Raw genomic sequence first — 22,421 nt, 5'->3', positions numbered from 1 at the left:
TGTTTGGAGAGAAACACACTCCACAGACAGAGTATGGGCCATCTCAGAAGGCGAGAGGCCCTGAAATATGGGGTGGTTAGTTTTTATGGGCTGGGTAATTTCATAGGCTAATGAGTGGGAGGATTATTCCAGCTATTTTGGGGAAGGGGCAGAAATTTCCAGGAATTGGGCCACTGCCCACTTTTTGATCTTTGATGGTTGGCCTCGGAACTGTCATGGCACTGCTGCGTGTGTTTTATAATAATGTATTACAGTGAGCATATACTGAGGCTCAAGGTCTACTGGAAGTCGAATCTTCTGCTATCTGGACCTAGTTGGTAATCAGTTTGTTACGTCATTCTTTTAAAGGTTGTGCCCTGACCCCTTCCCTTCTGTTTAACCAGGAGATTGGATATAGTTCGCTGTGCTATACAGTAGGACCTTTTTGTTTATCCATTATAAATGTAATAGTTTGCATCTACCAACCCCAAATTCCCAGTCTACCAACCCCAAATTCCCAGTAAATATTCTTATTTATGTACATAAATCTTACTATTATTATTATTTAGCTATCTTCTACGAAAGGGAGAGGAATAGTTCCTTAACACTTCCTCAAGACTTTATTTGACTTTGGACATTCCCTCCTGCCTCCCCCCCACCCCCATCATTGTCCCCATATCCCTAGGGTCTTTGGCCATCATCCCCCACAGTCAGCAGCTGTGTCCTCAAGGCCACTTTCTTACCCAGTCCTTCATTTTCCTTTCTCAGTGCATGGGCTAATCTTTAGAAACAGGCCTCACCCTTCTGTTTATGTCCCCTCAAAATTCATATGTTGAAGCACTACTTTTTTTTAAAAATTATTATTATTTTTTATACAGCAGGTTCTTACTAGTCATCAATTTTATACACATCAGTGTATACATGTCAATCCCAATCGACCAATTCAGCACCCCCCCCCCCCCACTGCCCCACAGTTTTCCCCCCTTGGTGTCCATACGTTTGTTCTCTACATCTGTGTCTCAATTTCTGCCCTGCAAACCGGTTCATCTGTACCATTTTTCTAGGTTCCACATATATGTGTTAATATATGATATTTGTTTTTCTCTTTCTGACTTACTTCACTCTGTATGACAGTCTCTAGATCTATCCACGTCTCAACAAATGACTCAATTTCGTTCCTTTTAATGGCTGAGTAATATTCCATTGTATATATGTACCACACTTTTTATCCATTTGTCTGTCGATGGGCATTTAGGTTGCTTCCATGACCTGGCTATTGTAAATAGTGCTGCAGTGAACATTGGGGTGCATGTGTCTTTTTTTTTTTTTTTTTTTAATTTATTTATTTGTGGCTGTGTTGGGTCTTTGTTTCTGTGCGAGGGCTTTCTCTAGCTGCGGTGAGTGGGGGCCACTCTTCATCGCGGTGCGCGGGCCTCTCATTATCGTGGCCTCTCTTGTTGCGGAGCACAGGCTCCAGACGCGCAGGCTCAGTAATTCTGGCTCACGGGCCCAGTTGCTCCGTGGCATGTGGGATCTTCCCAGACCAGGGCTCGAACCCGTGTCCCCTGCATTAGCAGGCAGAGTGTCAACCACTGTGCCACCAGGAAAGCCCGCATGTGTCTTTTTGAATTATGGTTTTCTCTGGGTATATGCACAGTAGTGGGATTGCTGGATCATATGGTAATTCTATTTTTAGTTTTTTAAGGAACCACCATACTGTTCTCCATAGTGGCTGTATCAATTTACATTCCCACCAACAGTGCAAGAGGGTTCCCTTTTCTCCACACCCTCTCCAGCATTTGTTGTTTGTAGATTTTCTGATGATGCCCATTCTAATTGGTGTGAGGTGATACCTCATTGTAGTTTTGATTTGCATTTCTCTAATTATTAGTGATGTTGAGCAGCTTTTCATGTGCTTTGTGGCCATCTGTATGTCTTCTTTGGAGAAATGTCTATTTAGGTCTTCTGCCCACTTTTTGATTGGGTTGTTTGTGTCTTTAATATTGAGCTGCATGAGCTGTTTATATATTTTGGAGATTAATCCTTTGTCTGTTGATTCATTTGTAAATATTTTCTCCCATTCTGAGGGTTGTCTTTTCGTCCTGTTTTATGGTTTCCTTTGCTGTGCAAAAGCTTTGAAGTTTCATTAGGTCCCATTTGTTTATTTTTGTTTTTATTTCCATTACTCTAGGAGGTGGATCAAAAAAGATCTTGCTGTGATTTATGTCAAAGAGTGTTCTTCCTATGGTTTCCTCTAAGAGTTTTATAGTGTCTGGTCTTACATTTAGGTCTCTAATCCATTTTGAGTTTATTTTTGGGTATGGTGTTAGGGAGTGTTCTAATTTCATTCTTTTACATGTAGCTGTCCAGTTTTCCCAGCACCACTTATTGAAGAGACTGTCTTTTCTCCATTGTATATCTTTGCCTCCTTTGTCATAGATTAGTTGACCATAGGTGTGTGGGTTTATCTCTGGGCTTTCTATCCTGTTCCATTGATCTATGTTTCTGTTTTTGTGCCAGTACCATGTTGTCTTGATTACTGTAGCTTTGTAGTATAGTCTGAAGTCAGGGAGTCTGATTCCTCCAGCTCCGTTTTTTTCCCTCAAGACTGCTTTGGCTATTCGGGGTCTTTTGTGTCTCCATACAAATTTTAAGATTATTTGTTCTAGTTCTATAAAAAATGCCATTGCTAATTTGATAGGGATTGCATTGAATCTGTAGATTGCTTTGGGTAGTATAGTCATTTTCACAATATTGATTCTTCCAATCCAAGAACATGGTATATCTCTCCATCTGTTGGTATCATCTTTAATTTCTTTCATCAGTGTCTTACAGTTTTCTACATACAGGTCTTTTGTCTCCCTAGGTAGGTTTATTCCTAGGTATTTTATTCTTTTTGTTGCAATGGTAAATGGGAGTGTTTCGTTTAATTTCTCTTTCAGATTTTTCATCATTAGTGTATAGGAATGCAAGAGATTTCTGTGCGTTAATTTTGTATCCTGCAACTTTACCAAATTCATTGATAAACTCTAGTAGTTTTCTGGTGGCATCTTTAGGATTCTCTATGTATAGTATCATGTCATCTGCAAACAGTGACAGTTTTACTTCTTCTTTTCCAATTTGTATTCCTTTTATTTCTTTTTCTTCTCTGATTGCAGTGGCTAGGACTTCCAAGACTATGTTGAATAATAGTGGTGAGAGTGGACATCCTTGTCTGGTTCCTGATCTTAGAGGAAATGCTTTCAGTTTTTCACCATTGAGAATGATGTTTGCTGTGGGTTTGTCATATATGGCCTTTATTATGTTGAGGTAATTTCCCTCTGTGCCCACTTTCTGGAGAGTTTTTATCATAAATGGGTGTTGAATTTTGTCAAAAGCTTTTTCTGCATCTATTGAGATGATCATATGGTTTTTATTCTTCAATTTGTTAATATGGTGTATCACATTGTTTGATTTGCATGTATTGAAGAATCCTTGCATCCCTGGGATAAATCCCACTTGATCATGGTGTATGATCCTTTTAATGTGTTGTTGGATTCTGTTTGCTAGTATTTTGTTGAGGATTTTTGCATCTATATTCATCAGTGATATTGGTCTGTAATTTTCTTTTTTTGTAGTATCTTTGTCTGGTTTTGGTATCAGGGTGATGGTGGCCTCATAAAATGAGTTTGGGAGTGTTCCTTCCTCTGCAATTTTTTGGAAGAGTTTGAGAAGGATGGGTGTTAGCTCTTCTCTAAATGTTTGATAGAATTCACCTGTGAAGCCATCTGGTGCTGGACTTTTGTTTGTTGGAAGATTTTTAATCACAGTTTCAATTTCAGTGCTTGTGATTGGTCTGTTCATATTTTCTGTTTCTTCCTGGTTCAGTCTTGGAAGGTTATACCTTTCTAAGAATTTGTCCATTTCTTCCAGGTTGTCCATTTTATTGGCATAGAGTTGCTTGTAGTAGTCTCTTAGGATGCTTTGTATTTCTGTGGTGTCTGTTGTAACTTCTCCTTTTTCATTTCTAATTTTAATGATTTGAGTCCTCTCCCTCTTTTTCTTGATGAGTCTGGCTAATGGTTTATCAGTTTTGTTTATCTTCTCAAAGAACCAGCTTTTAGTTTTATTGATCTTTGCTATTGTTTTCTTTGTTTCTATATCATTTATTTCCACTCTGATCTTTATGATTTCTTTCCTTCTGCTAATTTTGGGATTTGTTTGTTCTTCTTTCTCTAGTTCCTTTAGGTGCAAGGTTAGATTTTTTATTTGAGATATTTCTTGTTTCTTGAGGTAGGCTTGTATAGCTGTAAACTTCCCTCTTAGAACTGCTTTTGCTGCATCTCATAGGTTTTGGATCGTCGTGTTTTCATTGTCATTTGTCTCTAGGTATTTTTTGATTTCCTCTTTGATTTCTTCAGTGATCTCTTGGTTATTTAGTAACGTATTGTTTAGCCTCCATGTGTTTGTCTTTTTTACGTTTTTTCCCCTGTAATTCATTTCTAATCTCATAGCATTGTGGTCAGAAAAGATGCTTGATATGATTTCAGTTTTCTTAAATTTACTGAGGCTTGATTTGTGACCCAAGATGTGATCTATCCTGGAGAATGTTCCGTGTGCACTTGAGAAGAAAGTGTAATCTGCTGTTTTTGGATGGAATGTCCTATAAATATCAATTAAATCTATCTGGTCTATTGTGTTGTTTAAAGCTTTTGTTTCCTTATTAATTTTCTGTTTGGATGATCTGTCCACAGGTGTAAGTGAGGTGTTAAAGTCCCCCACTATTATTGTGTTACCGTCGATTTCCTCTTTAATAGCTGTGAGCAGTTGTCTTATGTATTGAGTGCTCCTATGTTGGGTGCATATATATTTATAATTGTTATATCTTCTTCTTGGATTGATCCCTTGATCATTATGTAGTGTCCTTCCTTTCCTCTTGTAGCATTCTTTATTTTAAAGTCTATTTTATCTGATATGAGTATAGCTGCTCCAGCTTTCTTTTGATTTCCATTTGCATGGAATGTCTTTTTCCATCCCCTCACTATCAGTCTGTATGTGTCCCTAGGTCTGAAGTGGGTCTCTTGTAGACAGCGTATATATAGGTCTTGTTTTTGTATCCATTCAGCAAGCCTGTGTCTTTTGGTTGGAGCATTTAATCCATTCATGTTTAAGGTAATTATCAATATGTATGTTCCTTTGACCATTTTCTTAATTGTTTTGGGTTTGTTTTTGTAGGTCCTTTTCTTCTCTTGTGTTTCCCACTTAGAGAAGTTCCTTTTTTGTAGAGCTGGTTTGGTGGTGCTGAATTCTCTTAGCTTTTGCTTGTCTGTAAAGCTTTTGATTTCTCCATCGAATGTGAATGAGATCCTTGCTGGGTAGAGTAATCTTGGTTGTAGGTTCTTCCCTTTCATCACTTTAAGTATATCCTGCCACTCCCTTCTGGCTTGTAGAGTTTCTGCTGAGAAATCAGCTGTTAACCTTATGGGAGTTCCCTTGTATGTTATTTGTCGTTTTTCCCTTGCTGCTTTCAATAATTTTTCTTTGTCTTTAATTTTTGCCAATTTGATTACTGTGTGTTTTGGTGTGTTTCTCCTTGGGTTTATCCTGTATGGGACTCTCTGCGCTTCCTGGATTTGGGTGGCTATTTCCCTTCCCATGTTAGGGAAGGTTTCAACTGTAATCTCTTCAAATATTTTCTCTGGTCCTTTCTCTCTCTCTTCTGCTTCTGGGACCCCTATAATGTGAATGTTGTTGTGTTTACTGTTGTCCCAGAGGTCTCTTAGGCTGTCTTCATTTCTTTTCATTCTTTTTTCTTTATTCTGTCCTGCAGCAGTGAATTCCACCATTCTGTCTTCCAGGTCACTTATCCGTTCTTCTGCCCTAGGTTTTCTGCTATTGATTCCTTCTAGTGTAGTTTTCATTTCAGTTATTGTATTGTTCATCTCTGTTTTTTTGTTCTTTAATTCTTCTAGATCTTTGTTTAACATTTCTTGCATTTTCTCGATCTTTGCCTCCATTCTTTTTCCGAGGTCCTGGATCATCTTCACTATCATTATTCTGAATTCTTTTTCTGGAAGGGTGCCTATCTCCACTTCATTTAGTTGTTTTTCTGGGGTTTTATCTTGTTCCTTCATCTGGTACATAGCCCTCTGCCTTTTCATCTTGTATGTCTTTCTGTGAATGTGTTTGTTGTTCCACAGGCTGCAGGATTGTAGTTCTTCTTGGTTCTGTACTAACTTCTAAAATGGCAGTATTTGGAACAAGGGAGTAATTTGGAAGCAGTTTAAAGTTAAATGCAGTCATAAGTGTGGGGCCCTGATATGGTAGGATTAAGATCTTTATAAGAAGAAATACCAGAGAGCTCTTTTTTTCCACAGCATTCGTACACTGAGGATGCCACTTGAGGCCAGGGAGAAGGTGGCTGTATACAAGCCTGGAAGAGAGCTCTCACTAGCAACAAAACCAGCCAGAACATTGATCTTGGACTTCTAACCTCCAGAACTATGAGAAAATAAGTTTCTCTTGTTTAAGCCATCCAGTGTATGGTATTTTGTTATGGTAGTCCTAGCAGACTAATATGGGGGGTTATAACCTGGTTCATACCCACTTCTGCTCAGATACCTGGGGAGAAGCTTGGGCTCTGAAATTATTCCCAATTATCATTCAAGACAGTTTGCTGTGTTGCTGTTTTCCCAGGGATAATAGTAACTATAATGAAGCATAGAAGAATATTTTTACAGTGGTATTTAGTATCTGATAGCTATTAGCCAACAGGTACGGTACCCCAGCGAGGTACGGTACCCCAGCGAGGTACGGTAAATGCATTTTATCTGTTCTGTTACTTGCTGTTTCACGAACACATCCCCGAAGCATTTTAATCTTGTTTTTCATACTTGTCTTCAAGAGAGGAATTGTTCTGATTTGCAACTTTGGGGGATAATTACTATATTCATTAATTTCTGTTCTTTTCTCCCCTCCATTTATTACTGGTTTCTTGAGAAAATTTTCCCCTAAATCTACACTACGTGGAGACAGGTCACTTGATTAAAGGGTATTTTACAACAGTGGTTTCTCTAACTTCCTTGGTACACTGATGGGAGGGCTGTGTCATCATCTTCTTACCTGAGGTGAAGGTCTCCCTGGTCTGGGCGCAGATGAGTAAGAGGTTTGTGAGACCTCTGACCTCAGGCTTCATTGCAGAGTGTTTTTTTGCACTGGGATATTCCTGGGCAAAGGACAGGAGAGGCTTAGCTGGTTTTCTTCTTATCAGAGATTCAGTCATAGACTTTAACCAAGCATGTGTTATGTACAGGACATTGTGTACAGCACTGTGGGGAACATGGTTCTTTGCTCATATGGGTACTCAGTACATGTTGATTACGTGAATGTGTGGCTAGATAGAGTGATCTTTGCCTTCAGAAAGACTGAAGGGGTAGGCCAGGGCTTCATTGGCTGGGGGCTAGTGGATGAAGGGTGCTGTAACCTCCCTGGAAATTGGGAACATAATTCGGAGCATCCTGTTGGGGGCCATGATGCCCTGGCACTTGGATCTATAAGAGAAAGCAGTAAGAGGAGAAAAGCTGTGTTGTGAGGATGGTTTATTTTGCATTTAATTTTTTCTGGTGTTTTGGCCTCATGAGTCCCCTTTTTTCATTGTAGACAGGGACTGTTATGTATGTTCCTTGTAAGTGCAGATGCTTCATAAATGTCAAGTGATCACCCAAGACAGTTGAGGGAGGAGTTGGAAAAATAGTAGCTTAGACAAGTTGGCCAAGGATAGGGCAGAGGCAGAGATATATGTGAGTTAGATGCTTGGGAAAAGAACTGAAGAAGGTAAGAAAGCAGAAGCCAAGAAAGGATTTGAATTAATCTGGAACTGAGTGGGAGCCCAGTTTAGAGAAGTCTGATCTGGGCTGAATACTCAGGGAAAGAGCACTGGAGGGGTTTCTATCTGTAAGAATGAGGAAAGACAGAGAGTAGTTAGCTTGCGATACTGAGGGAAAGGGGACACTGGGAAGAATGGCTTAATTCTTTTCTGCCCCTCCCACACACCATGTATCTCTCCTTTATGACACTTGTCATACTATGTGGCAATTATTTGTTCATATGCTTTTTCTTCTGCGAGAAGGTAGAAGGGGCTCAGTCATCTCCATATTTTAATTACCTAACTCTGTGTCCATCACACAGCAGGCGCTGCACTGGTAACTAATGAACATTCTTGAGGTTAAGGTCTGGGTGAGCCATTCATTGAGAACTGAAATGTGAGAGGTTGAGGCGGGGCAGAGGGGAGATGAGCACGTAACTGGCTTGGGGGGTGTTGAACAGGATAGAACTGAGAAGTGAGACAGAATCTAAATCTTTCAAGAATTTACCAAACGTTTCTTCTGTGTCAAGTGTCGAGTTAGCTGGGCATGTGGACGTGGTCCCTATCCTTACGATGCTTAAGGCCTAGCAGTGGAGGAAGATAACTGTATAAGAAAGTGTAGTAAATGCAATGAAAAGGGAAGTATGGGTGCTGTGTCAGTGCCTAATTGAATCTAGTGAGGAGGATCATCGAAGGCCTCCTACATGAAGTGTCTTAGGATGAGTAGCAAACCTTTAAGATGAGTAGGAATTTGCCAGATAAAGAGGAGGGGAAACAAAGTTCCAAGGAGACATGTGCAAAGGCCTGGAGGTGGGAGACAAGATGTCTTAGAGCATTGAGAAGAAAGTTCCATAAGCCCAACTATAGACATGGTGAGGAAATAGAGAAAGCTGGAGACATTGATTGGGGCTTGATGGTGGAAGGCCTGGGTATGGAATTTGACCTTTTCCCTGAGAGCCCTGGAAAACCATTGAATGGTTTCAAGCAGGGGAAGGTAGGATCGAATTCATGCTCTAGCTGTAGAATAATCCCTCTAACATTTAATCAAGGTGTATACTTGTAATTTGTTGATCTTTTACCCTAAAACCCTCTGACACTGCAGCAGAGTCTGTCCATTTGCTCTAAATCACTGAGTGCTAGAGCCTGAAGTGTGGTAGAGAGTGTGGGCTGCCCCAGGCCTGAGTTCCTTATGTTTGAAGTTAGACCCAGAGCCCGGGCTGTGTTGCTGAGCATGGGGTGTTCAGGACTGTAACTCCTACCTCCTCTGCAGCTCTTCCCACCCTCACCTCACTGCCCCCTACACAGCAGCTTAAAATTCCTCAGCCACTGTACCTTCTTCTGCTTTGTGCTCTCTACAAATTGAAAATTTTTATGACAATGTCAAATCAATGGGAAAAGTTCTGAAAAGTAGGATTGAGAAATAAAGACCTCTTTGCCTTTTCTCCCTGCAAGGGAATTAGAAAAATATAGAAATTCTAAGTTATATGTTATGAAACCCTTGGGGTTTCCTTTCTTTTGAAAATTTTTTACATTAACCAAAAATCCGACAGAGATGCTTATGGGAAGATAATTCCTTTTGGCTGGAGATTAAGCTCCACGTTGTGAGCTTTTTAATTTTCTTTCTTTAGTGGTGGGTTGGGACCCAACTGTGCAGTCGCTAAAGCTCATCACAGTCCTGTTGCCGGGTGAGTTAACTCTGTGAATCTGTATGTTTTCCCCTTGTATCTACCTAATGAAAGCCAAATTAAATCCATTTTTAATCAAGGAGATGAATGACAGGTTTTTCTTTAGAAAAGAAACCACAAGGCCCCAAAGTACTGGATACAATAAAAAGTAAAGTTTTTATTTGCATGTGTGCCGTTAGGCATGGCTTTAAGGTCAGGCAAATGGGAGGTGCTGTTAAAGTAGTATTTGGAAATATGCCATCCCAGGGAGATGAAGAAGAGTGCTTTTCTCTCTGCCCTTCTTTCATAGTTTGTGCAGCCTGTGTGTTCCTAGCACCTTGCACAGATACACAGTACATAGTAGGATAGTAGGTGCCCAGAGATACCTGAACGAATGGAGGGATGGTTCTGAGCAGGGCCTTCTTTCTCTCTTGTTGCCCCCTCCCTCCAGCCTCTCAGTCTGCTTATTTGTTCATTTCTTCATTCGTTCAACATACATTTATTCCTCCTGGGCTGCTGTGAGGGCCACAGGTAAGGAATGGGATGAAGGGAAGTTTCCAGTGAATTGAGGCTGAGAGCCATGGCCAGTGCTCTCCTTCCTCTTCAACACATTTTATCCCTTATTTTGGGACGTCGGTTTCACCAACATCATCCTCCTGAAAATTGCTTTCTTCCACCTGCTTTGGTGGAAGGAAATGGCTTCTCTTAGGGCAGAGGGAGTAGGGATGAAGACTCTTCAGCTCAGTGGCTATCCAGAGGATGTCTCCATGGGCTGTGAGGGGTGGGGCTGTAGGGGGGGCCAAGTTTGCTTTGCCTGGGATTTGATTCCCATAATCATAGATTTGGCTTTGGCCTCTGGGGACGCAGGGCATTGGGACCTCTAGAGGACTCACTCAAGGCACCAAACCTTCTCTGCAGCCCACATTCCAGCTTGCTATTGTTATCAAATGGGTTCCCTGAGTGATGCTCTTCATCTGAGCAAGAAAGTGGCTTCTATTGAGAGCCTTTCAGAGGGTCTCAGAAGACTGGGTTTGGGTTATTCCAGAAACCCTGGGCTGAGAAAATAACATTCATTAAAGCTGTGCCCTCTGCTTCCTCATTGTGCTGATCAGCTTGGGTTGCCCTCACCTGAGAGGTGGTGGTTGGGGGTGGGGGTGAGCAATTTGGGCAGGTGAACATGGAGGAAAATAGATAAAATTGACAGTAGTTGGTGATGGGCAGGGGGCAGAAGGAAAGTGGGGGAAAGGAGAGGGAGTGTTGAGGAGAGCTCCTGGGTTTCTGGCTCGTGCAGGAAAGCTAGGCAACTCTAGAGGAGGATCAGTAGAGTAGCTTTGGACTTGTTGAGTGTGAAACATACAGAGGAGAGTAGAGCACGGCATATCCTTCGGGGAGATTGTGCCTAGAATCTCATGCTGTTTTCCTGTTCAAATTACCCACTTGGGTTTTAGGCCACTGTGAGGGATAATACAGTACAAATCCAGATTCTATTTACAAACTAACTCCTTCTATTAATAGATATTGAGAATTTGCAAGAACTAACAAACCATTGAACTGCAAGGCAAAGGAGTGAATTCATAAGCAAAATTCACAAACAATGGTGACCCTCTTATCTTAGCAGGCTTCTTTTTCCTCTCTCCAGTCTCCCTTTCACATGGGGCAGTTCTGAAAAGGAGAGAGATTGCAAAGGTTTGTTAAGAAAGTGCAATGAGCTATGTGTTTGGAACCCATCTGACCCATCTGGCAAAGTGGGTTCTTGTGTATCATGATGCCACTCCCCCGTAAACCCTTTGCTCCAGCATTGTTGAAATAAATACATGTTTCAAGTTTCATGCCTCCAGGTCTTCAAAAAGCAGTCTTGCCTCTGCTTGGGATGCTTTTCTCATTGTCTTTGGTTAATTCCTCTTCCTCTTCCAAAGAAGTCCTCTCTGACGCCTATCTCCTGATGGAGATATCTGTGCTTTCCTGCTGTGGAGCCTTCTAGCCATCTCTGTCAGGGCTCTTTCAACCCAGTGCTTACTGTAACTACTGATTTACTTATCAATTTACATTGCCCATCTAGAAGCTCCTGGACAACAGGACCCCTCTTAGTCTTTGTATCCCCAGCACCTGGCACATGTCTGGGATGTAGCAGGTCTCAATAAACATGTGCTGAAGGGTGAATAATCTGCTACTTGGATGTGTTGGAGGTGGTGGCAACTGGATATATGTTCCCTAGTAGGTGGTAAGGGCTTATTCATCTTTTCATAGTGAACAAGTTTTTACTTTTTTGTAGCTTTCCTGTATGGGAAAGTGAACAAGGTCTTTGCAAAAATATTTTTCTGAATTGGCGTGGCTGTTGAGTGCTCATCTGGGGTTGAAAATGATTTTGGCATGGGTATGAAACTGCAGGTAGTAAGTGAGCAGTGTGTCTGGGCTGCATGGGCATAGTGCTCTTGTGTTCTCTGGTTGCTTTCCACATTTTCATAAGTTGCAACTCAAACATCCAGCTTCTCTGAAGCCAGGGCTTGTGCCTGGTTGTTCATGGGAGTGGTTGCCTTTCACTGTGAGAGGCTGTAATATTAACCAAGCTTCTTCTACAATGTTTTCTGTTGGCATTAGCAGGGGTTGCGGTGGCTGTTTTAAGGAGAGCTGCCACAAGAGGAATCCCTGAACAGTGAGAGACAGGATAGAATAATTGGAAAGAATTACCTCCTATTTTGTGTCAGGCCAGGCCCTTTGGCAAAATAGAAGGTGTAGGGAAGGTGCTGAGTGACGGAAATAAAAATGCGATACCACCTGAGAGGTAAAGGGGTAGCTTTGTAAGGAAACCAGAAAGAACTGGGACCCCTGCTATAAGGGTGAGGCAAGGGAGGGCCACTTGGCATCTGTTACACCCTTGGTGCCCTTAAAATGATACTATCTTACTCATGACCCAGTGGGGTTGGGTTCAGAGCATCTGCTGCCCAAAATGTGGGTTCCAAATGCTTTTTGATCCTTGGCTGAATGTGCTCTACTTAGAGGCTGATTGTAAGACTGATTGTTTCTAGGGAATGTTTACCAGGGCAGGTAGCTGGCATGTTATCCCCTTTCAGCAAATCTGGTGCTGTGAGAAGACTAGCTGGTAAGTCATCCTCATGGAGCCTACTGTGGCAGGAGAGACTTCCTGGGATCCCACTGGCATCCCCATCACAAGGTCACTCACTGGAACTGAGAGTCCCTTTGCAGGCTCCAGTCTAGGATACTGCTGTTGGCTGAGCTGTACGCCTGTCAGTTGCAGGCTGATGACTCCTGGCAGGCTGGGATTTGGTTGGTGGCATCTTGCAGAGCCCTCTGACACTACCTGCTGTCATGAATCCTGTTGTATCCCCCTTGTACGCATGCTTCAGTGTCTCATGATATACTACTCTTAAGAAGAACAGATGCCAGATGGGAAAAATATCTCTCTTGGGTTTATGTGTGCTTTAAAAAAAAAACAAACATTAAAAAAATTGTAGCCTGGTTTGGCAATTTTCCAGGCTCAGGATGTGTTTGTCATGTTCTTGTTGCCCTATGGAGACCAGCAGAGCTGTGAAGAGAAACCACCTCATTAGGAGACTCTAGAAGAAAACTGGGCTCTCCTGGCGCTTCCTCAGGGATTTGGGCCCTTTCCCTTCCACAGCCTGCCAAGGTCAGGGTCTGGGAATGCTCCCCAGAGCAGTGTGCTCTGTGCCAGTGTCCAAGGATCTTAAGGAATTTAATTAAGCAACTAATAGAGTACGGGATGTTTAATGTTAAAGTGTGATTTTGTTGACATTAAACATAGTTACTTAAATATCAGCTAATTAGTGCTTTTTAATATTGCTTCTTGAACTCAAGTTTGGTTACTGCAGTTGACGTAGATACTTGACAAACCCAAGTTCCTTGTGGAGGCATGGGGCACAGTTGAACATGGACTCGGAGGAGAGGAAGAGAGAACACATAATTTACAGCTGCTGAAATAATTCAGCTGTTTCCCTTGCTGACTGCTCTCCTTCTCTGTACTGCTGATGCAGTGAATTTTTAATGGGATGGGCTCTTGCTGTGCCAGTCAGGGTTGGGATGAGGCCTTTTTGATTGTTGGGAATAAACTCTAAGGTTGGCAGGAACGCTTTAAATTTGAAACTAGTGCCACATTCCCCTTTAATCCCAGCACAGGATCTGAGCTTTGGGGTATGCTTTGGTATGAGGGCTGCATCTTGTTGTGTGAAAGCAGGCACTGAACTGTGGACATTATTGATTAGGTAATGAGGGAAAGTGGGGAGATGAGAGTCTAGGGCTAGGGTTCAGCTTACAGGGCTGCAGACAAACTGAGCTGCTCTTAGACAGAGAAGACGCCTCTATGGAGTGGTTGGTGAGCCTTCAGAAGGTCTTCCTGCCTGAAAAATCTTCTCTGCACACCTGCCAGGGTGTCACTATTATGGTTTAAGGTGTTCATCTGCTCACCTGGTAATCTCTCCACCTACCCATTCATTTACTTATTTATCTGCCATACTTTTATTGAGGGCCTACTGTGTCCTAGACCCTGCACTAGCTAGGGATGGCACAGTGGATGAGGAAGGAGTCTTTCCCCTCAGGGAGTTCATATTTATAGTACAATTTGGTGGGTTTTATGATAGCTGCACAGAGAGTTATGGGAGTACATGAAGGACCAATAAAATATGGCAAATCAAACCCAGCAGGATATAAAAATGATCATCTAACCAAGTTGGACTTATCCTGGGAATGCAAGGGTGGTTTCACATTAGAAAATCTGCACATACAATTTGCTACTTTAGTAGGTTAAAGGAAAAACTATATGATCATCTTAGAGTAGAGAAAACATGGGATAAAATTTAACACCCACTCATGATAAAACCTCTTAGCTGTTTAGAAATAGAAAGGCACTTCTTTACCTTGACAGACTATCTACCAGAGAAACTACAGAAGACATTTTTTTTCTTAAATTTTTAGAAAAGAGAACAATATAATTAATGTACCCATGTGCCCATTATCCGGTTTCAGCAATTACCAACTCGTGGGCAATCTTATATTTTTTTAGCATGGTAAAATATAGATAGCATAAAATTTGCCATTTTAACCATTTTAAATGTACAGTTCAGTGGCATTAATTACATTCACAATGCTTTGCAACCATTACCACTATCTACTTCTAAAACTTTTTCGTCACCTCAAATAGAAACCATGAACCTATTAAGGAATAACTTCCCATTACCTACCCCCTCCCTGCAGGTGACCTCTAATCTACTTTTGTCTCTATGAATTTGCCTATTTTAGATATTTCATGTAAGTGGAATTATATAATATTTGTCCTTTTGTGTCTGGCTTATTTTACTTAGCCAGAAAATTTACATTATTTCATAATGTTTTCAAGGTTCATCTATGCTGCAGCATGCATCAGAACTTCATTCATTTTTATGACTGAATGATATTTCATTGTATGTGTATACCACATTAAAAAAATCTATTTAAGCAAATTTATTCATCTATTGATACTTAGGTTATTTCCTGTTTTGCCTGCTGTGAACATTCACATGCTGGTATCTGTTTGAGTCACTGTTTTCAGATATTTGGATATATACCTAGGGGTGGAATTGTTGGGTCATATGACAATTTTATGTTTAGCTTTTGAAGAATTGTCAGACTTTTCCACAGTGGCTGTATCACTTACATTTCCAGTGGCAATGTACTAATTTTCCACATCTTTGCCAACACTTGTTATTTTCATTAAAAAAAAAAAAATTATAGTCATCCTAATAGGTGTCAAGTGGTATCGCACTGTGGCTTTGATGTGCATTTCCACAATTATCAATGATACTGAGCATCATTTTATGTGCTTATTGGCCATTTGCATATCTTCTTTGGAGAAATACCTATTCAAGTTCTTTTCCCATTTTTAAATTGGGTTGCATGTCTTGTTGTTGAGTTGTAGTTGTTGTTATGTATTCTGGATGGTAAGCCCTTATTAGATATGTGATTTGCAAATATTTTCTCCCATTATGTGGGTTGTCTTTTCATTCTCTTGCTAATGAGAGGCAGAAAAGTTTTTTAAAAGTTTTAAAAATTTATTTTTTTTATTGAAGTATAGTTGATTTATAATGTGTTAATTTCTGCTGTATAGCAAAGTGATTTAGTTATACATATATATATACACATACATTTGTTTTTATATTCTTTTCCATTATGGTTCATTACAGGATATTGAATATAGTTTCCTGTGCTATACAGTAGCACCTTGTTGTTTACAAAAGTTTTTAAATTTTGATGAAGTCCAATTTATCTATTTTTTTCTTTTATCACTTGTGGTTTCGTGTCATATTTAAGAAACTGTTGCCCTATCCAAGGTCATGAAGTTTGGCCCCTACGTTTTCTTCCAAGAATGTTACAGTTTTAGCTGTTAAATTTAGATCTTTGCTCCATTTTTAGTCAATGGCACCCTTGTTAAAAATCAATTGATGTAATGATATAAGAGGGTATGTTTATCGTTATGTCGATATGAGTATATATTTATCTTTATGTGAGTTTTGTGCAGTTTTGATTATTGTAGCTTTGTGGTAAGGTTTTGAAATCAGGATGTGTGAATCTTCCAACTTTGTTGTTCTTCAGGATTATTTTGGGTAGGGTACCTTGAAATTCCATATGAATTTTAGGATTAGTTTTTTCATTTCTGCAAAAAATGCTTTTGCGATTTTGACAGAGAATATGTTGAATCTGTATATTGCTTTGGGTAGTATTGTCATCTTAACAAAATTAAGTCTTCCAGTTCAGGAACCCAGAACATCTTTCTATTTATTTAGGTCTTCTTTAATTTCTTTTAGTAATGTTTTGCAGTTTTCAGTGTATAAGTCTTTTGTCTTGGTTAAAGGCTTTCTTCTTTGATTAAATTTATTCCTAAGTATTTTATTCTTTTTGATGCTGTTTTATTTATTTATTTATTTATTTATTTATTTATTTATTTATTAAAATTTATTTTGGCCATGTTGGGTCTTTGTTGCTGTGTGCGGGCTTTCTCTAGTTGCAGTGAGCTGGGGCTACTCTTTGTTGCGGTGCACGGGCTTCTCACTGCAGTGGCTTCTCTTGTTGCAGAGCACAGGTTCTAGGCACGCAGGCTTCAGTAGTTGCAGCATGCGGGCTCAGTAGTTGTGGCACGCAGGCCCTAGAGCACATGGATTTCAGTAGTTGCGGTGTGTGGGCTCAGTAGTTGTGGCATGCAGGCTCTATAGCACGTCGCTTCAGTAGTTGTGGTGCGTGGGCTCAGTAGTTGTGGCTCGCGGGCTCTAGAGTGCAGGCTCAGTAGTTGTGGTGCATGGGCTTAGCTGCTCCGTGGCATGTGGGCTCTTCCCAGGCCAGGGATAGAATCTGTGTTCCCTGCATTGGCAGGTGGATTCTTAACCACTGCACCATGAGGGAAGCCTGATACTATTTTAAATGCAATTATTTTCTTAATTTTCTTTCTGGATTGTTAGTTGTTAGTGTATAGAAATACAACTGATTTGAGTTTTGATTTTGTACCTGCAACTCTTGTACCTGCTGAATTTATTAGCTCTAATAGTTTTTGTTTGTGAATTCTTCAGGGTTTTCTTTGTATAAGATAAAGTCACCGGCAAACAGATAGTTTTGCTTCTTCCTTTCGAATGTGGATGCCTTTTATTTCTTTTTCTTGCCTAATTGCTTTGGCTAGAACTTCCAGTATTATGTTGAATCTAAGTGACAAAAGCAAGCATCCTTGTGTTACTCCTGATCTTAGAGGAAAAACTTTTAGTCTTTCATCATTGAGTGTGATGATAGCTGTTGGTTCTTCATATATGACCTTAATTATGTTAAGAAAGTTCTTTTCTGTCCCTGGTTTATTGAGTGTTTTTATCATGAAACGATGTTGGATTTTGTCAAATGCCTTTTCTATGTCAATTGAGATGATCATGTGTTTTTTTTTCCTTCACTCTACCAATGTAATGTATTAAATGGATTAATTTTCATGTGATGAACCACCCTTGTATTCCTAGGATAAATCCCATTTGATCATGTTGTATAATCCTTTTGATATGCCGCTGAATTTGCCTTGCTAGTATTTTGTTGAGGATTTTTGCATGTATATTCATAAGGGTACTGGTCTGTAGATTTCTTGTAGTGTCCTTGTCTTGCTTTGGTGTCAGGGTAATTCTGGTCTCACAGAATGAATTAAGAAGTGTTCCCTTTTCTTCTATTTTTTGGAAATTTTAGAAGGATTGGTATCTGCTACCTTTCTTAATAGGCACGTTGCTGGGTAGTAGGCCATGGGCCATGTGGTGTGGGGGTACCTATTTGGAGCTCTGGCATCCTTTTTTTTTTTTTTTTTGGTCTCTGCACCTCCGTCTTGGCCACCTGTCTAGGGAGCCAGTCATACTGGTGATGCAGACTGGAAGTCGTCTGGTAAAAAAGGTCAACTTGATAAGTTGGATTTTAAGACTGCAGCTATTTCCTTGTGCTCTCTCTTTCTGTGATAGATGGATGGTCTTGCTGAACAAGGTCTCTGTGATCCCAGGCACCAGAACGAATTAGTAGATAAGGGAGGACTTTCCTGGTGGCGCAGTGGTTGGGAATCCGCCTGCCATTGCGGAGGACACGGCTCTGAGCCCTGGTCCGGGAAGATCCCACTGGCAACTGGGCCCGTGTGCCACAACTACTGAGCCTGCGCTCTAGAGCCTGTGAGCCACAACTGCTGAGCCTGTGTGCCACAACTACTGAAACCCACGTGCCTGGAGCCCGTGCTCAGCAACAAGAGAAGCCACCGCAATGAGAAGCCTGCACACAGCAAGGAAGAGTAGCCCCTGCTCACCGCAACTAGAGAAAGCCCATGCACAGCAACAAAGACCCAACACAGCCAAAAATAAGCAAATAAAATAAATAAATTTATTAAAAAAAAAGTAGATAAGGGAACAGGTTCTGTGTTGAAAATAATATTTATTTTAAGTATTTTCTCATATGTCTAATATTTTAGGAAGAAAGACTTCATTGAGCATAGCTTTCCATAATTCTAACTTCATGTCTGATGACAGAGTTGGCTACACACACTTTTTTTCAAAGTACTAATATTTCATATACATGTGCCATTATGTTCTTCATTCAACAGTATTTTATGTATCTGTTTTCATGTTTCACTATAGTTCATATTTTCACGGACATTATTTTCCATTGTGTATTCCACGTGACCCCCTTTTAGATTATTAATTTTATTCAACTAACAGATATTTTTTGAGCGTCTGCCACAGTGCTAGGCAATGAGGATACAGCAGTGGTTTAGGTGGACGTTGTCCCTACTCTTGCGGAGCTCCCAGTCAGATGGGTTGTAGTTGTTATAGGCCCATGAAATGGAATTTCACTGACCACGTAACACAGCCTTGGAGAGGATGAGGACGTTGTGTAATCTCTAGCCCTGGCTCCTATTGCTGCTTTCTTTTTAAAAAAAAATTAATTTATTTATTTTTGGTTGCATTGGGTCTTCGTTGCTGTGTGCGGGCTTTCTCTAGTTGGGGTGAGCGGGGGCTACTCTTCGTTGCGGTGCGTGGGCTTCTCATTGCAGTGGCTTCTCTTGTTGTGTGCAGAGCACAGGCTGTAGGCTCACGGACTTCAGTAGTTGTGGCATGCAGGCTCAGTAGTTGTGGCTCGCGGGCTCTAGAGCACAGGCTCAGTAGTTGTGGCACATGGGCTTAGTTGCTCCGCGGCATGTGGGATCTTCCCGGACCAGGGCTCGAACCCATGTCCCCTGCATTGGCAGGCAGATTCTTAACCACTGCGCCACCAAGGAAGCTCCTACTGCTGCTTTCTAAAAAGCAAGCGAGGCTTTGTCAGGACAGTGGCAGTTCTGCTTGTGACTGGGCTCTTAGCAAAGCCCAGGATGGGGAGCCCTGGGACCATGGCAGAGTCAGCTCTGAAATGGGGCTGCTGCAGCAGGGAGGACTGCTGTTTCCTAGGCAATACTCTGCTTAATATTTTTAGTGCGTGGTCACGGCAGAACTAAATGTGGTTTCTGATCCCAAATTGGTAATAAATGTAGACATATTTAGAGTCAGAAACAATGCATTTAAAATCCTCTGCTCCTTAATTGTCTTGCCAAGTGCTGAGTTTAGGTTTCTTTGTTTCTTGGCTACCTCCCCAGCCTCCCACCATCTCTCAGAGAAGGCACCCAGATTTTCTCTGGGTGTTAGGTGGGATTCTGAAAACCGTGAGTTATGGCTCCCTGAGCTGTGTTGAGAAGCATCTGATTTTTGTGTTTCTGCCCACGTATGTAAATGTGTACACTTTAAAATTTATCCTCCTTTCAAGTTTTTAAGGATCTGGAATTATGAATAGTCTTGGACTCTCAGGTGTGTTAAAAATAAAATATGTTGTTTCAGTTGCTGACTTATCTGGAGGACATAGTCAATGCCAACATGGTAGTCGCGAGTTCAGTGATTGGTGATCCGTACTTGTGCTGCCACTAAGGTTTTCTGTAAGTAAATGCTGTTTTCTTGGGGTTCCTCAATTAGTTTAACGATCACCCTAATTGTTGCCCATCTCATCATTTCAAAGTTATAATTTGTGTCTCAAGTTGCCCAGAACAGTATCTATTTTCTCACGGCATATTCCTTAAGAGAGCTTTCTTCTTAATTGTACTGTCTGAGACTCAGATATGGAAAACCATGCTACTCACTGATGGTCAATAGGACATAAAACACCTGGGGACAGTGATGGTATCTTTTGTATGTTCTGTTATACAGTATGGTTCCCAGTGTGCTCGGGGGAACTGAGGTACCTGTTTCTAGAGTGTGAATGCTGAGTGCTTGTAATCCGAAGTGCCAGAGTGGCTGGCACAGAATAAGGGTTGGTGTGCTTACTGATTTGCAGATAGTCCATTTGGAGCTATGGACTAGAAGTCATACCTTCCTCCCTATCCTACCATAGTCCCACTGTGAGGCCCTGACCTTTGCTGGAAGTTTGGACGCAGCAGGGGAAAGGAAAGATGAACTCTGATCCCTCTCCAGCCCCAGACTGTGGTTTGTAGATGAGTGTATGAAGGTCCTGGTATTCTTGGGGAGCAGGCTATAAAGAAAGCCCATCATGCTTACTGTTAGGAGATATAGTTATTAGTTTAAAAGGAGAGGGAAGGAGGTGGCCCTGGAGCTCTTACTCCCTGGATAGCAACTGACCCTGTCTAGGGCGGTCCAAGCAGTCTTAAGTCTGCTGAATTTGCCCCTGCTGCTCCTGCCTTCCCTATTCTCTCTTAGAGGTATGAGAGCAGCAGCAGGAATATGAAGACAGGGCTGAGTCACCGGGAAGCTGGGCTCTGAAGTGGCTTTTCTTAGTCAACTCTCCAGTGGGCACTGATGCAGAGCCAGCCAATATTGCTTAAAGGTTTCAATGGAAATGCCTCTGTAGCCACCTAGAGTTTAGTGCAGGTGTGTGGGCAGATTTGCAGCTCAGGGAAGCTGGGTTCCAAGGAGAGACTTGATTATCAGAACAGAAGACATTTCTATATGGGGGTGAAGCCTCACTGCTTTTGTTTATCCTGTCCTTTGCTCAGAATTTTCTCTAACAGTAGTTGTTAGTGAGAGCTACAAGCTTCTTGAGCCCTTGGTTTGTGTCAAGCATTGTGCTATATGCTTCATATCATCTCATTTAATGCTAACACCCATCCTACAAAATAGTTACTATTAAGTCCCTTTTTAGATGAAGGAATTGAAATTTGGAGAGAGGTTAAGTGGCTAGCCCAAAGTCCCACAACTAATTGGGGAGACCTGGGTGGAAATCCAGGTCTGGAGTGGAGATGGAGTTGAGTAGAGTTTTTGGTAACCTTGGCTGCTGTCATGAGACACAGGCTGATCACTCTAAGGACCTCATGCAGTGTCGGGGAGCAAGTATAAGGAGTAGATTTCCTTGCCAACTCCCTGCTAGAAACGTGCAGTCTGGAGCCTAGTGGAAAATACACTGACCACGGCTGGTATATTTCTCTACTTTGCCTGGTTGCTTGCTGGTGTGCTTAGGCAAGCCCCATTCACCCTTTTGGGCTCTATTTTCTTCATCTGCCATGTGGAAATAATCCTGTCCTATATATTTCATGCGTGGGGAATAGGATCATAGACTAGTTGTAAATGAGCTTGGATATCATCCTGGCCAACTTTTACCCAATATAGTTCTCTCCTCCCCTCTGCTAAGTTCTTTCCAGACAGTTGGGTATGTATGAGGGGAGTGCTTTGTGCTGGACTCTGTGAGGGAGAGCAAGGATGCTTTTGCTTCTTGTACAGCTGGGGAGCCTGAGTTATGGGAGGTTAAGAGGTCAAGTCACACAGGGTGCCAGCGAACTGGTTGCAATCTGAGTCAAGGGCCTTCTTCTTCTTGAATGTCTGTGTCTCTACTGTGGGCTTGGCTGTGCCAAGGACATTCAGTAATCAAAATGTGTGTGCATGCATGTGTGTGTATGATGTGCAGAAATATAGATGTGGCAGAAGTGACTCTCTCCACAAGAGGGCTCCAGTAGGCTCATTAAAAAATTTCTCTCCTGACACAAAATGTGTGCCTTTTTATTCACATTGTTGCAAAACAAATAAAATGAATGGCTGATTTCATAGACCACTGGAAAGGCAGCATGGTCTGTAGAAAGAGCATGGGTTCTGGGGCCAAACTGGCTTTGATTCCTGACTCTACCACTCTCTGACTGTGTGAACTTGGGCAAATTACTTAACCTCTCTGAATTTTAGTCCCCTCATGGACAAAATAAGCAGCATATTAGAACCCCATCACAGGGTTGTGGTGAAGAGTAAATGAGCTTAGAACTTTGCTTGGAACATAGAAAGTACTCTATAAATGTTAACTATAATTATTATTATACAGAATTTATTTTCTTCTGGGCTGCCCAAATACTGCATTTTGATACTAGGGAATAGGGTGTCATGGGGGTATTTCTCTTTATCCCTCGGTCCAAGTGC

General features: G+C 41.4%; 1 protein-coding gene across 6 annotated transcripts in view; it reads left to right on the top strand.

The window, feature by feature from the left end:
* Positions 1–22,421, top strand: part of SIL1 (SIL1 nucleotide exchange factor) — a 313,911-nt gene that overhangs the window by 86,002 nt on the left and 205,488 nt on the right. The window contains exon 2 of one of the 6 annotated variants that reach the window (XM_059917196.1): positions 19,854–19,948. The exons of the other annotated variants lie outside the window; for them this stretch is intronic. The gene's annotated coding sequence lies outside the window, so the exon portion shown is untranslated. The remainder of the gene's footprint in view (positions 1–19,853; positions 19,949–22,421) is intronic. 6 annotated transcript variants of the gene reach the window in all.

This window comes from Balaenoptera ricei, chromosome 3 (assembly GCF_028023285.1).
Source record: "Balaenoptera ricei isolate mBalRic1 chromosome 3, mBalRic1.hap2, whole genome shotgun sequence".
NCBI lineage: Eukaryota > Metazoa > Chordata > Mammalia > Artiodactyla > Balaenopteridae > Balaenoptera > Balaenoptera ricei.
Note: the sequence above shows the minus strand (reverse complement) of the source record. Positions and strands in the feature narration are given on the sequence as shown.